The sequence below is a fragment of the Scyliorhinus canicula genome, chromosome 15 (genome assembly GCF_902713615.1).
Source record: "Scyliorhinus canicula chromosome 15, sScyCan1.1, whole genome shotgun sequence".
Taxonomy (NCBI): domain Eukaryota; kingdom Metazoa; phylum Chordata; class Chondrichthyes; order Carcharhiniformes; family Scyliorhinidae; genus Scyliorhinus; species Scyliorhinus canicula.
This window is the reverse complement of record NC_052160.1, coordinates 16,140,305-16,152,644: the sequence shown is the minus strand read 5'-3', so window position 1 is coordinate 16,152,644 and position 12,340 is coordinate 16,140,305. Positions and strand designations below refer to the sequence as shown.

Genomic DNA, 12,340 nt, shown 5'->3' with positions numbered 1-12,340 from the left:
GGCGCACATTCTTTTGTCTTACGTGGTATGTATGTGCACAAGATAGATGTCCTGTTGTTTTAGCCTTAAACTTAACTGTTAAATTTCAACATGTTCTTAGCACTACAAATTACAGATCAAGGTTGCACTTAGATTTTAAGGAAAATAGAACAACAATGATTGATATCTATTTGAAAATCTTCAGAGATAGCCAACTTTATATTGCAAAAGGGTAGACTTAAAGGTAGCCTAATTGAACTTTCAAGATTTATGATATATTTATGATTTCTTCTAAAAACATTTGCAGACATGCACTTTGATAATGACTGTTTCTTTATTTCTCCTCAATTACTTCCTTTTTGGCATATTTATGTTAAATTGAAGAAATCCAGAATATTCCCTGTGAGATTATTTATCACCATATATGTCCTTTTACAACCTTGATTTATGATGCTGCCTAATTTCTATCTGTGTGAATAACTTTCCAAAACCAGTCACATTGCCTATCTATTAAAATGTTGGTTAGGTCTGAACCTTGTAGGTGGATCAGGAAATTGTTAACAACATTTATAGACATTGCGCTCTGCATGTTGAATCTTTTTACAGCTCAACATCAGCAAGCTGGATACCAGCCATCTTGGCTGCACTCAGTATAATTTATTTCTTGCACTGACACATCAACCCCATGACTACACTTTGTTGTGATTTTTGGTGTGTAACCATGGCAGTTTCTGCTTCTGAGGTGAATTTTCTTCCCTGTATCTATTTATTTGCCCTTTTTCAGAAAACTTTTTTTGCACCTCTATCTACTTCAACATTGCCACTGCTGAAAACATCAAGCACACCTTCATCTCTTGAAGGATCCATTTCTCTAGTATTGTTTTATCACAAGTTCTGGTGAATTCAGAACTCTAAATGCCTGCTCCTGCATACCCAATACTCCTTTGTCAGCACATCCCTCTGCCTCTTAGTCAACTTGTGAGCCTTGACCATGTTTTCAAATTCTTCCATGCCCTAACTGATATTTGAAAAATATTCTATGCTATACATCCAGCCTTTATCTTCCATCGCTCACAGTCCAGGTTACTACTTACACTTCCCCCCTTCCTTTCTGCAATCAGAGTTTGATTTCACAATCAGTATGCCTCTCCCAGGCCCCTTCCAGAATAATTTCACCATGTGAATTCCGTCTCTGGCTTCAAATGTCTGATAACAATGTATCTCTTCAAATATGCTTTCAGTATCCTTCTCTAAAGTCACTATTTTTCTGACGATTTACTACCCTTGCCATACAACTTGATTGTTGGAAAATTGGTGGAATTTGTTTGACTTTTTAAGTCAATTGAATTTATTGAATTTGTCTATTGAATTTGCATCGATCAAGGTAAGTATGAGGAACATTTTCATTTACCATTCTTTTACAGCAGATACACTTCATAATTAATCCTGCCGGAAGATTGCTTCATAAACTTTTTATCCAATACTATTTGAGTGTGATATCAAGGAGCCTTAGTAAAATTGAAGTCAATAAGAATCAAGAGGAAAATTTTCCAATGATTGGAGTCATACCTAGCGCAAAGGAAGATGGTCACGGTTATTGGACGTCTATCATTTCAGCCCCTGGAGATTCCGGCAAGAGTTACTTGGGGTAGCCCTTGGCCCAACCATTTTCTGTTGCTTTATCAATTGTCTGTCCTCCATCATAAGATCAGAAGTGGGCTTGTCTGCCAATGATTTCAGTGTTTAATTGCATTTGCAACTCCTCAGATAATGAAGTTACCCAATATCCATACGCAGCAAGACCTGAACAATATTAAGACTTAAGCTGATAAAGGGCAAGTAACATTCATACCGCACAAGGCATTGACCAAATCCAACAAGAGAGAATCTAACCACCTCTCTTTTAAAAAAAATTTAGAGTACCCAATTCATTTTTTCCAATTAAGGGTTAATTTAGCATGGTCAATCCACCTAACCTGCATATCTTTGGGTTGTGGGGGCGAAACCCACGCAACACGGGGAGAATGTGCAAATTCCACACAGACAGTCACCCCGAGCCGGGATCGAACCTGGGACCTCGGCGCTGTGAGGCAGCAGTGCTATCCACTGTGCCACCGTGCTGCCCTCACCACCTCTCTTTGACATTCAACAATATTACCATCACTGAATCCTCACCTTCAAATCCTGGGTCACCATTGACAAGAAACCTAACCTGACCCACCAAGTAAATATGCTTCTGGAACAGCAGATCAGAAACTAAGAATTCAATGACACGTAACACACCTACTCAGTCCCCAAAGATGGTCTACCATTTACAAGGCACATAACATGTTAACCCGATGGAATAGACTTTAATTGCCTCAATGAGTGCTTCTCCAACATTATAAAACTCAACAATGTCCAGGTTAAAGCAACCCTCTTGATTGGCACAACATCCATCATGTTTATTCCTCCACCACCAGTGCATTGTGGCTGCAGTGTATACTATCTACAAGATTCACTGTAGCAAATCACCAAGGCTCCATCAATGGCACTTTCCAAACCTGTAACCTTGGCTGCCAACAGTCATGGAAACACTACCATTTGTAACTTCTGCTTTATACGTCACACACCTTTGTCACTTGGAACTGTACCAATTGTCCTTTCACTGTCATTGGGTCAAAGTCCTGGAACTTCCTAATTGTACTGTGGGTGTACATACACCACATGGATTGCAGCAGTGTAAGAAGACACCATGATCTTCTCAAGCACAATTGGAGATGGGCAATAGATGCAAGCCTTGCCAGTGATGCTCATGTCCCATGAACAGATGTTCCAAAAAGCAACTGGTAAATCAGCTGCCGGAAGTTATAACCTGGAGGCCAAGTATAAAAACACATATTTATATACTCTCTGTCTCCTGCCAATACAAAATGGCCACCAATATCTCCCACTTGTCCGCGTGTGCAGAAAACCACTGATGTAATTTGCAGGAGACACAATGCTAGCAGAAATCTGACTGTGATATCAACCACTGCAACCTTTAAAATGTCAACTTTCCTCTTTAATTTCACACACAGGGCACTTATAATGTTCAAGCAATTTGTTAAATGGTTCATTAATTTTGACACTACTCTTCTGGGACAGAAGATTAATAGACACAAGTTTAAGAATTGTATTTTTTCCCCCTGTTCTGTCAATGCTGGATATTTCTACGGGCTATTTATATCAGTAAACGACAATACAGTACTGAACTTTCATTTCCAAAAAGCATGTATGTGTTCAGTTGGTGTTGTGAAAAAATTGATCTGTTTATACTGTGAGGCTTAACAGGAGGATTCAGAGCTTATACAGTGTAGTAAGGAGGCTATTTGGCCCATCGAGTCTGTACAGACTCTCTTAAAGAGCACCCTACCTAGCCCCAATCCCCACAACCCCACCTAACCTTTAGACACTAAGGCAATTTAGCATGTCCAATCCACCTAACCTGACCTGTGGGAGGAAACCGGAGCTCCCAGAGGAAACCCACGCAGATACAGGGAGAATATGCAAACTCCATATAGACAGTCACCCAAGGCCGGAATTTAACCCTGGTCCTTGGCACTGTGATGCCGCAGTGCTAACCACTGTGCCACCGTGCCGCCCACACAGCTCTCTGGTGATCCCAAGTTAGTGTGACATTGTAGTCAGTGCCCTGGTGCTAAATGGAAGGCATTGAGGAGAAGTTTTGGCTTTTTAATCACTGTCTTTAATAATTGTTTTGATAAGCATATCCACTCCTGACCACTATCTACTCCATTGCTTGCAATGCTATCATGGAGCGAAACACTACGGGCGAGATTCTCCCAAAACGGGAGAAATCGTAAAACTGCCGTAAAACCCGGGCGGGTTTTACGGCAGCGCGCCCCTTCCCGACGGGGGACCGATTCTGGTCCCCCGTCGGGGCTAGCAGCCCGACGTCGGAGGCTCCGACAAGTCGGGCTTAACGAAAATCGTTAAGCCCGCTTGCCGGAGTTAGCGCCGGCTGACGCGTCATATGACGTCAGCCGCGCATGCGCAGGTGGGAAGACTCCACCCGCGCATGCGCGGGTGACGTCATCGCGTTTTTGCGCGAAACCCGCACATGCGCGGACCGGGTTGCCCCTCAGCCGCCCCGCGTATTGATACTGCGGGGCGGCGGAAGGACAAATAGTGCGCGGGCATCGGGCCCGCTGCCCGCGATTGGTGCCCACCGATCGCGGGCCCATGGCACCCTTGGCACGGCCGTGGTACTGCCGTGCCAATCGGTGCCATGGTTATTTTTTGCGAGTTTGTCACAACGTTTTACGAACGGCAGGACCAGGTGTGTTTGCCGTTCGTAAAAAGGTCGTAAAGGGCTGGGACTTCGGCCCTTCTAACAGCTGAGAATCGCTGCCGGCCGTAAAAAAAACGGCGGCAGCGATTCGTGTCGGGATTTCGGCGGGGGGGGGGGGGAGAATAGCGGGAGGGCGTCAAAAAAGTCGGGAAGGCCCTCCCGCTATTCTCCCACCCGTCGTGGGGGGCGGAGAATTTCGCCCTACATGCACAGCGATGGCAGAAAATGTAGCTGTTTATTTACCCACTTGTTCAATGTCTATCCTGATTCAGCCTTGTTCTCCTCACCTTGAAGACATAAAACACACGTTTGCCCAGCATCTTACAAAACCTCTCACATCAACTATTTTGGTGAATTATGACTGAGTAGCCGGCTTGATATTGGCCATCTTAATTTCTCTGCTCTCTTCATTCACTCTAACCTATTTCTCTCTGAAGTTTCATCACTGTGTTCTCTCAGGTCCATCTCTAACATTGTCATCAAATCTGCTGACAAGGGGGATTCTATTGTTGCTTGGTGAACACTGACTTTCTGACTCCTACCTCCTGCTGGACCATGGCCCCCATCACCTAGCATCAAACCATTGTTTCCAAGACTGTAACTGATTTCAACTCTGGAGATCTTATCTCCATGACTTGCAGCCGCATAGTTCCTCAATCCTGCACAGTCCATTTCTGTTTTCTCCCGAAGATCGACAAACAAGACTGTTATGGTCGACCCATCAATTCAACCTGTTCTTGCCCCCACAGAATTGGTTTCTTACCTGTACTCTATTTTTATCCCCTTGTCCCTTTCATCATTTAATCTCTCCTGCCTTCCACCTTACCTCAGACTTTCTCATTTTTTGTCCTCCCCTCTTGCTTTCCCTGCCTGTTATAACCCGCATGAGAATCATAAGAAAATAATAACCAATCTCCCAATGGGGCTCATTGAATTTGAGCTCCCCAGGTAGGAGGAGGAGACCCACCACCTGGGGCTTGCACCGTAGAACAGTGGTTAGCCCTGTTGCTTCACAGCGCCAGGGCCCCAGGTTCGATTCCTGGCTTGGGTCACTGTTCAGAGTCTGCACGTTTTCCCCGTGCCTTTCTGTGTTTCCCCCAGGTGCTCCGGTTTCCTACCACAACTCCCACAAGTCGTGCTGTTAGGTAAGTTGGACATTCTGAATTCTCCCTCAGTGTACCTGAACACGCGCAGGAGTGTGGCGACTAGGGGATTTTCACAGTAACTTCATTGCGGTGTTAATGTAAACCTACTTGTGACAATAATAAAGTCAGGGCCTGGTCAGACCTATCCTCCCAATAGGGACTACACTGGGAGTGAGTTGCTATGTAAATTTTAACTTGTGTGTATATATTTATATATAATATATGTAAATAAATCCACCTATGTTTATGAGTTATCTGAGGAGTTATTATACTGCCTTACTTACAAACAGTTACATTTCTAAGCACTCCCAGTTCTGACAAAGTACCACCAATCTGAAATGTTAACTCTGTTTCGCTCTCCATAAATGCTGTCAGTCTTGCTGAGTATTTCTAGCATTATTTTTATTACGGCTAAACACTCCTTCTCATCAGAATGCATACATTGCAGACTTGCAGAAGAAATCACTGGATAGCAATCAGGAGTCCTGAAAGATTATCTCCTTTCAAGAGGGTTGTTCCAGTACAAATAGTGCTTTGGCTGAGATCATAGAACATAGAAAAATACAGCACAGAACAGGCCCTTCGGCCCACGATGTTGTGCCGAACCTTTGTCCTAGATTAATCATAGATTATCATAGAATTTACAGTGCAGAAGGAGGCCACTCGGCCCATCGAGTCTGCACCTGGAAAGAGCACCCTACCCCAGGTCAACACCACCACCCTATCCCCACAACCCAGCAACCCCACCCAACACTAAGGGCAATTTTGGACACAAAGGGCAATTTATCATGGCCAATCCACCCAACCTGCACATCCATGGACCGCGGGAGGAAACCGGAGCACCCGGAGGAAACCCACGCACACACTGGGAGGGTGTGCAGACTCCGCACAGACAGTGACCCAAGCCGGAATCGAACCTGGGACCCTGGAGCTGCGAAGCAACCGTGCCATCCACAATGCTACCGTGCTGCCCTTAAGAACAAATTAATCTACACTCCATTATTCTACCATAATCCATGTACCTATCCAATAGCCACTTGAAGGTCCCTAATGTTTCCGACTCAACTACTTCCACAGGCAGTGCATTCCATGCCCCCACTACTCTCTGGGTAAAGAACCTACCTCTGACATCCCCCTATATCTTCCACCATTCACCTTAAATTTATGTCCCCTTGTAATGGTTTGTTCCACCCGGGGAAAAAGTCTTTGACTGTCCACTCTATCTATTCCCCTGATCATCTTATAAACCTCTATCAAGTCGCCCCTCATCCTTCTCCGTTCTAATGAGAAAAGGCCTAGCACCCTCAACCTTTCCTCGTAAGACCTACTCTCCATTCCAGGCAACATCCTGGTAAATCTCCTTTGCACCTTTTCCAAAGCTTCCACATCCTTCCTAAAATTAGGTGACCAGAACTGCACACAGTACTCCAAATGTGGCCTTACCAAGGTTTTGTACAGCTGCATCATCACCTCATGGCTCTTAAATTCAGTCCCTCTGCTAATGAACGCTAGCACACCATAGGCCTTCTTCACAGCTCTATCCACTTGAGTGGCAACTTTCAAAGATCTATGAACATAGACCTCAAGATCTCTCTGCTCCTCCACATTGCCAAGAACCCTACCGTTAACCTTTTATTCTGCATTCATATTTGTCCTTCCAAAATGGACAACCTCACACTTGTCAGGGTTAAACTCCATCTGCCACTTCTCAGCCCAGCTCTGCATCCTATCTATGTCTCTTTGCAGCCGACAACAGCCCTCCTCACTATCCACAACTCCACCAATCTTCGTATCATCTGCATATTTACTGACCCACCCTTCAACTCCCTCATCCAAGTCATTATGAAAATCACAAACAGCAGAGGACCCAGAACTGATCCCTGCGGTGCCGGTACGCCACTGGTAACTGGGCTCCAGGCTGAATATTTGCCATCCACCACCACTCTCTGACTTCTATTGGTTAGCCAGTTCATTATCCAACTGGCCAAATTTCCGACCATCCCATGCCTCCTTACATTCTGCATAAGCCTACCATGGGGAACCTTATCAAATGCCTTACTAAAATCCATGTACACTACATCCACTGCTTTACCTTCATCCACATGCTTGGTCACCTCCTCAAAGAATTCAATAAGACTTGTAAGGCAAGACCTCCCCTCACAAATCCGTGCTGACTATCCCTAATCAAGCAGTCTCTTTCCAGATGCTCAGAAATCCTATCACTCAGTACCCTTTCCAAACCTAAAGGAATCAAAAATAGGGCCAGTTCATGGCCTGTATGAATCAATAGTTATGATGCTTCATGGTGTGGAGTATTTGCCCATTAAATAATCAAAATAACTGAACAGTAATTTAGTTTTGGTACTACATAGGCTCAGAAATACTCATAAGGGCTTTAGTGCTAATTAGGCAGGCTGAAAATAGGCTAATTAATATCAATAAAAATGATAAATATCAGCAACTAATTGTGCGTTCTGAAAGAAAGGTGATGGGCGTCTTTAAAAGTAGCAACAGGCAGAGTGCCTGCATAAATGGGACAACACCATTTTGAAACAGTAATCATCCCATTAATGCTGACTTCAGCATTATCTTTCTTCTTGGCAAATATGCGTGTAACTGGGAAAAACTTAAAATACAAGAGATGGTGTGAGGACCAGGAAAAGCTCAATCAGTATACTGATTAATACACATCCTGATGTTGTGGATCTCCATAGTTTACCAAGATTAAAACTGACTGATTAGAGGCAGGAGCATGGGGAGCGATGCAGGGTAAGCAGGTAATCATGTCTTAATATTTTGGTAGCTACTTTGCTGAAGGTCAAAAAGCTTTGAATGCCTTATTTACTTTTACAGCTGGAGATGCCATCTGTCAGTACTTTGATCATTGTTTTTGTTCCATATTTCAACCCAAATGGTGGATGCCAGTCTCCAATTCAGTGCGTAGACTCGTGAGCTTTTCCACTTTAAAAAAGTCTATAGAACATAGAATGAAGCAGGCCATTCGGCCCATTGAGTCTGCACCAACCCTCCGAAAGAGTACTCTACCAAGGTCCACATCCCCCACACTATCCCCATAACCCCATGCATTGATCATGGCCAATCCACCTAACCTGCACATCCTTGGACAATAAGGGGCAAAGTAGCATAGCCAATCCACCTAACCTGCACATCTTCGGACTGTGGGAGGAAACTGAAGCACCAGGAAGAAACCCAACGCAGATACGGGGAGAACGTGTAAACTCCGCACTGACCGTCACCCAAGGCTGGAATTGAACCCAGGTCCCAGAGATTGTGAAGCAGCAGTGCTAAGCACTTGAGGGTGCTTGAGAGTTGATTTAAAGTGTATAGCTTCTCACACAATTGGCAATCAGCTTCTGCTGCCATCAGAGTCAGCCAACAGTCTTGATGCAGAGCGACGGCAACAGCACAGGGTTTAATGATGTTACCATGAAGGCCCGCCTTCTCAACTTTGTCCCTTGCCTGAGGTATGGTAACCCTGAGGTTAAATCACCACCAGTCAGCTATCTCAAAGGGGAGAGCAGTCCTCTAGGACTATGGTGACTTTAAACCGAGATGTAAGACTCTGATGGCATTGATTTAATATTCCCTCGATTTGACTGTAGTCCTTCTGGAGTTAGTATAACTGGCTTTAATTCAGATTTTGCTGCAATCTGCTCAAAAAAAATAATTTTATAAATTTAGACAACTTTTTAAGAAACTGCCCTGATATCTATTGTCATATGGAATAAACATGTGGTGGGATTCCCTGTTGGCTAATGCTGAAATCATGAAATAATACTGGGTGGAGTTTCGGTTCCAATGTCAAAACCGTGGCGGGCGTTGATGTGACGGCAAACCGCAATTCTCCATCACGTCGACAGCAGCGTCAATACAGTCTGGAACACATGTATGGTAAACACCGTTTGCATGTCATTAGTGGGCCTGACCCGATATTCTCCGGCGCCTTCGCGATTCTCTGCCTCCGATGAGCCGAGTTCCCGACGGCGCAGTTCATTTCTGCTTTTAAAAATCGTGAAACTGGCATCGATGCTGATGAGGGAGAGTGAGAAGGGGGTAGGACACAGAGAGGAGCGACTGCGAGCTGTCTGGCTGGGGTGGGGGCAGCCCTGTCAGGGCCGGGAGGTAGCGGGGGTGACATGGTAACGGGCCTTGTGGTCGGGTTGATCCCCCCCCCCCCCCCCCCCCCCCCCCACCCAAAGGGACTGGGACAGTGTCCACTTATGGAGCGCCCTTGCTGCGGCCTCCAAGGCAGCCATCTAGCTGGGCATTCCACTGACCACCCATCTTGGCCCGTAGTTCTGCAGAGTGGCACAGGCCGTATGGGTGCCCGCACCCCACCTTTCGCCATACCCCCCACCGGTGGGACATCAGGCAGCCCAACCAGGGCAATGCCCACTGTAGCCCCTACAGAGGCACTCGGCAGGGATGGTGCAGTGCACCGCTGGCAAGGGCAGTGCCAGCTGACGGTTACCCTGGCAGCAGGGAGGGCCAGGGGCCCTAACGGTGCCGGGAAATGACGGGACCAGGGGTGCGGAGGGACATGTGGGGGCAGAGCCCGGAGTGCCAACCAGGGCCACCATGTAGCCCGTTGGACCTGGTTGGGCACGTAAGTACATACCATGCTAACATGTCGACCTTTCACTCCCTGCAGACAATGGATATTGGAATTCACCCAGCAATCCTGCTAGTCGCTGCAGCTCTGAGGGATGCCCTGCAGCAGTACGGGCTAGAGCTGTTAGAGGAGGAGGAAGCTGCAGCAGCGGAGCGTGCCGCAGAGGGACAGGAGGCAGCTGCCCAGGAATAAAAGTCGGCTGACCAACAGGCCGAGGAGGAGGTGCCAAAGAGGCGCCACATGAGGACTCGTGTGTACCAGCACCGCCTGTCATTCGAGGACCTGCCGGACCGGGCATGCCATCGAAGACTCCGGCTGAGCAGGGAGACAGTGAGATATCTGCCAGATCATGGCACCGAAGCAGTATGGGGGAAGACACCTGCTCCCGGTGGCCGTCAAGGTGGTGTTGGCCTGAGCTTTTATGCCATGGTGCACAAGTGCATCTGTGCTGTCATGGAGGCCCTATATGCCCAGGTGGCTCAATACATCCACTTCAATGTGCACTGAGCCCACCAGGATGCCCGAGCAGTGGGGTTTGCCGTCATCGATGGGATGTCCCGGATCCATGGGGGTGATCGACGGGATGCATGTCACCCTATGAGCACCTGCAGGTGACAGGCCGCTGTACACAAATTGAAAGGGATTACACTCGAGGAAGGTGCAGCTGTTATATGGCAATCAGCTGCGCATCATACATGTCTGTATGCATGCAGACATGGGCAGTGTGCATGATGCCTTCATCCTGGCACACTCAACGATTCCAGACATGTTCGAGACGGAAAAAACCCTCCCCTCCCCGGTTGGGGGGCTGGCTCCTGGGCAACAGGGGTTAACCACTGCAATGACGCCCATGTAGCGATTGGTGTGATCGAATGGTGCCTTGGCCTCCTGAACATATGGTTCAGGTGCCTGGATTGCTCCAGAGGGGCCCCTCTAGTATGACGCTGAGGGGGTTGCCCGCATCGTGGTGGCCTAATGCTTCCACAACATCGTGCAGCAGAGGGGTGAAGTGCTGGAGGAGGAGAGGAACGCCAGGCCTCATTCGACGAGGAGGATGCAGGGGATGAGGAGGATGACAAGGGCATGCCTGTACTTTCCATACTCATCTAGGCTTTCAACAGTATTGTATGCTTCAAGATAACGAGGGGGCTCTAGATTTGGCAGGACCACTTTTTTTCTTTGTGGGGACATATCCATAAAATCTTCCTTTTGAATGCCTCCCACTGGTCTGCCAATTATTTCCCTTCATGCAGCAGTAACCTGTTGATGCGCCATTTGTCAATGTACTCTGTCAATTATTCTTTTATCTACGTACGTACATAGGCTGCAGAAATACTTTTCACTGTACTTTGGTACATGTGACAATAAATATCAATCAATCAATTGAGATCTGTCCACTTTTGTCTGATCGCCTCTCAGCTTTGCAAAATTCGTCTTTTTCCAATTTAGAACTTTTATTCCTATTCTATCTTTATCCTTTCCCATAGTTATGCTAAATCTAACTATTATGATGTGGAGAAGCCAGCGTTGGACTGGGGTGAGCATAGTAAGAAGTCTTACAACACCAGGTTAAAGTCCAACAGGTTTGTTTCAAATCACTAGCTTTCGGAGCAGTTCATATCTCAATTGAGATTAAGGTAGTTGAAGACCCCAGCTATTATTGACCTCTTGCTTTTGCACACTGAAATTTACCTACATATTTGCTCACTATATTTGGGGGTCTATTTTGGGGGTCTATTGTACATGTGGCTGTCCCCTTCTTATTTCAGAGCTCAACGCATACGACTTCATTTGCTGATTTATTCAACATATTCCTCACAGCTGTAATTGATTTTTCAACCAATATTACTACACCCCCCATCATTTTTAACCCCCTCTCTATTTGCCTGAAAACCCTACATCCAGGAAAGTTGAACTGCCATTTTTGCTCCTGGTCTACACAAGTGTGAACCAGGTGTAATGGCATCTGGGTTCTCCTAGGTTATTGGAGACCCCTGAATGACCGAGGATAGGGTGGGTGGCACCCTGGCTCACTCTGCCACCCAGGCACCTTGGCAGTGCCAGTCTGGCACCTTGGCACTGCCATCCTGCTACTGCCAGGTCAAGGACAGGTATGAAGGGGCCTCATAAAGGTGGGGGTGAAGATTGGGTGTCCTGAGAGGGGTGGGGCTGAAAGGGGAGGGTGGGTAGGCATGAAAGGGAGTGGGGGCCTCAGCAACCCCATAGTGGATGTCATCGCTTGGGGAGGGA

At 46.6% G+C, this 12,340-nt stretch overlaps 1 protein-coding gene across 1 annotated transcript in view; it reads left to right on the top strand.

Annotated features, from left to right (window-relative positions):
- The window catches only part of thumpd1 (THUMP domain containing 1), a 37,774-nt gene that overhangs the window by 15,211 nt on the left and 10,223 nt on the right, over positions 1 to 12,340 (top strand). The gene's annotated exons all lie outside the window — the stretch shown is intronic.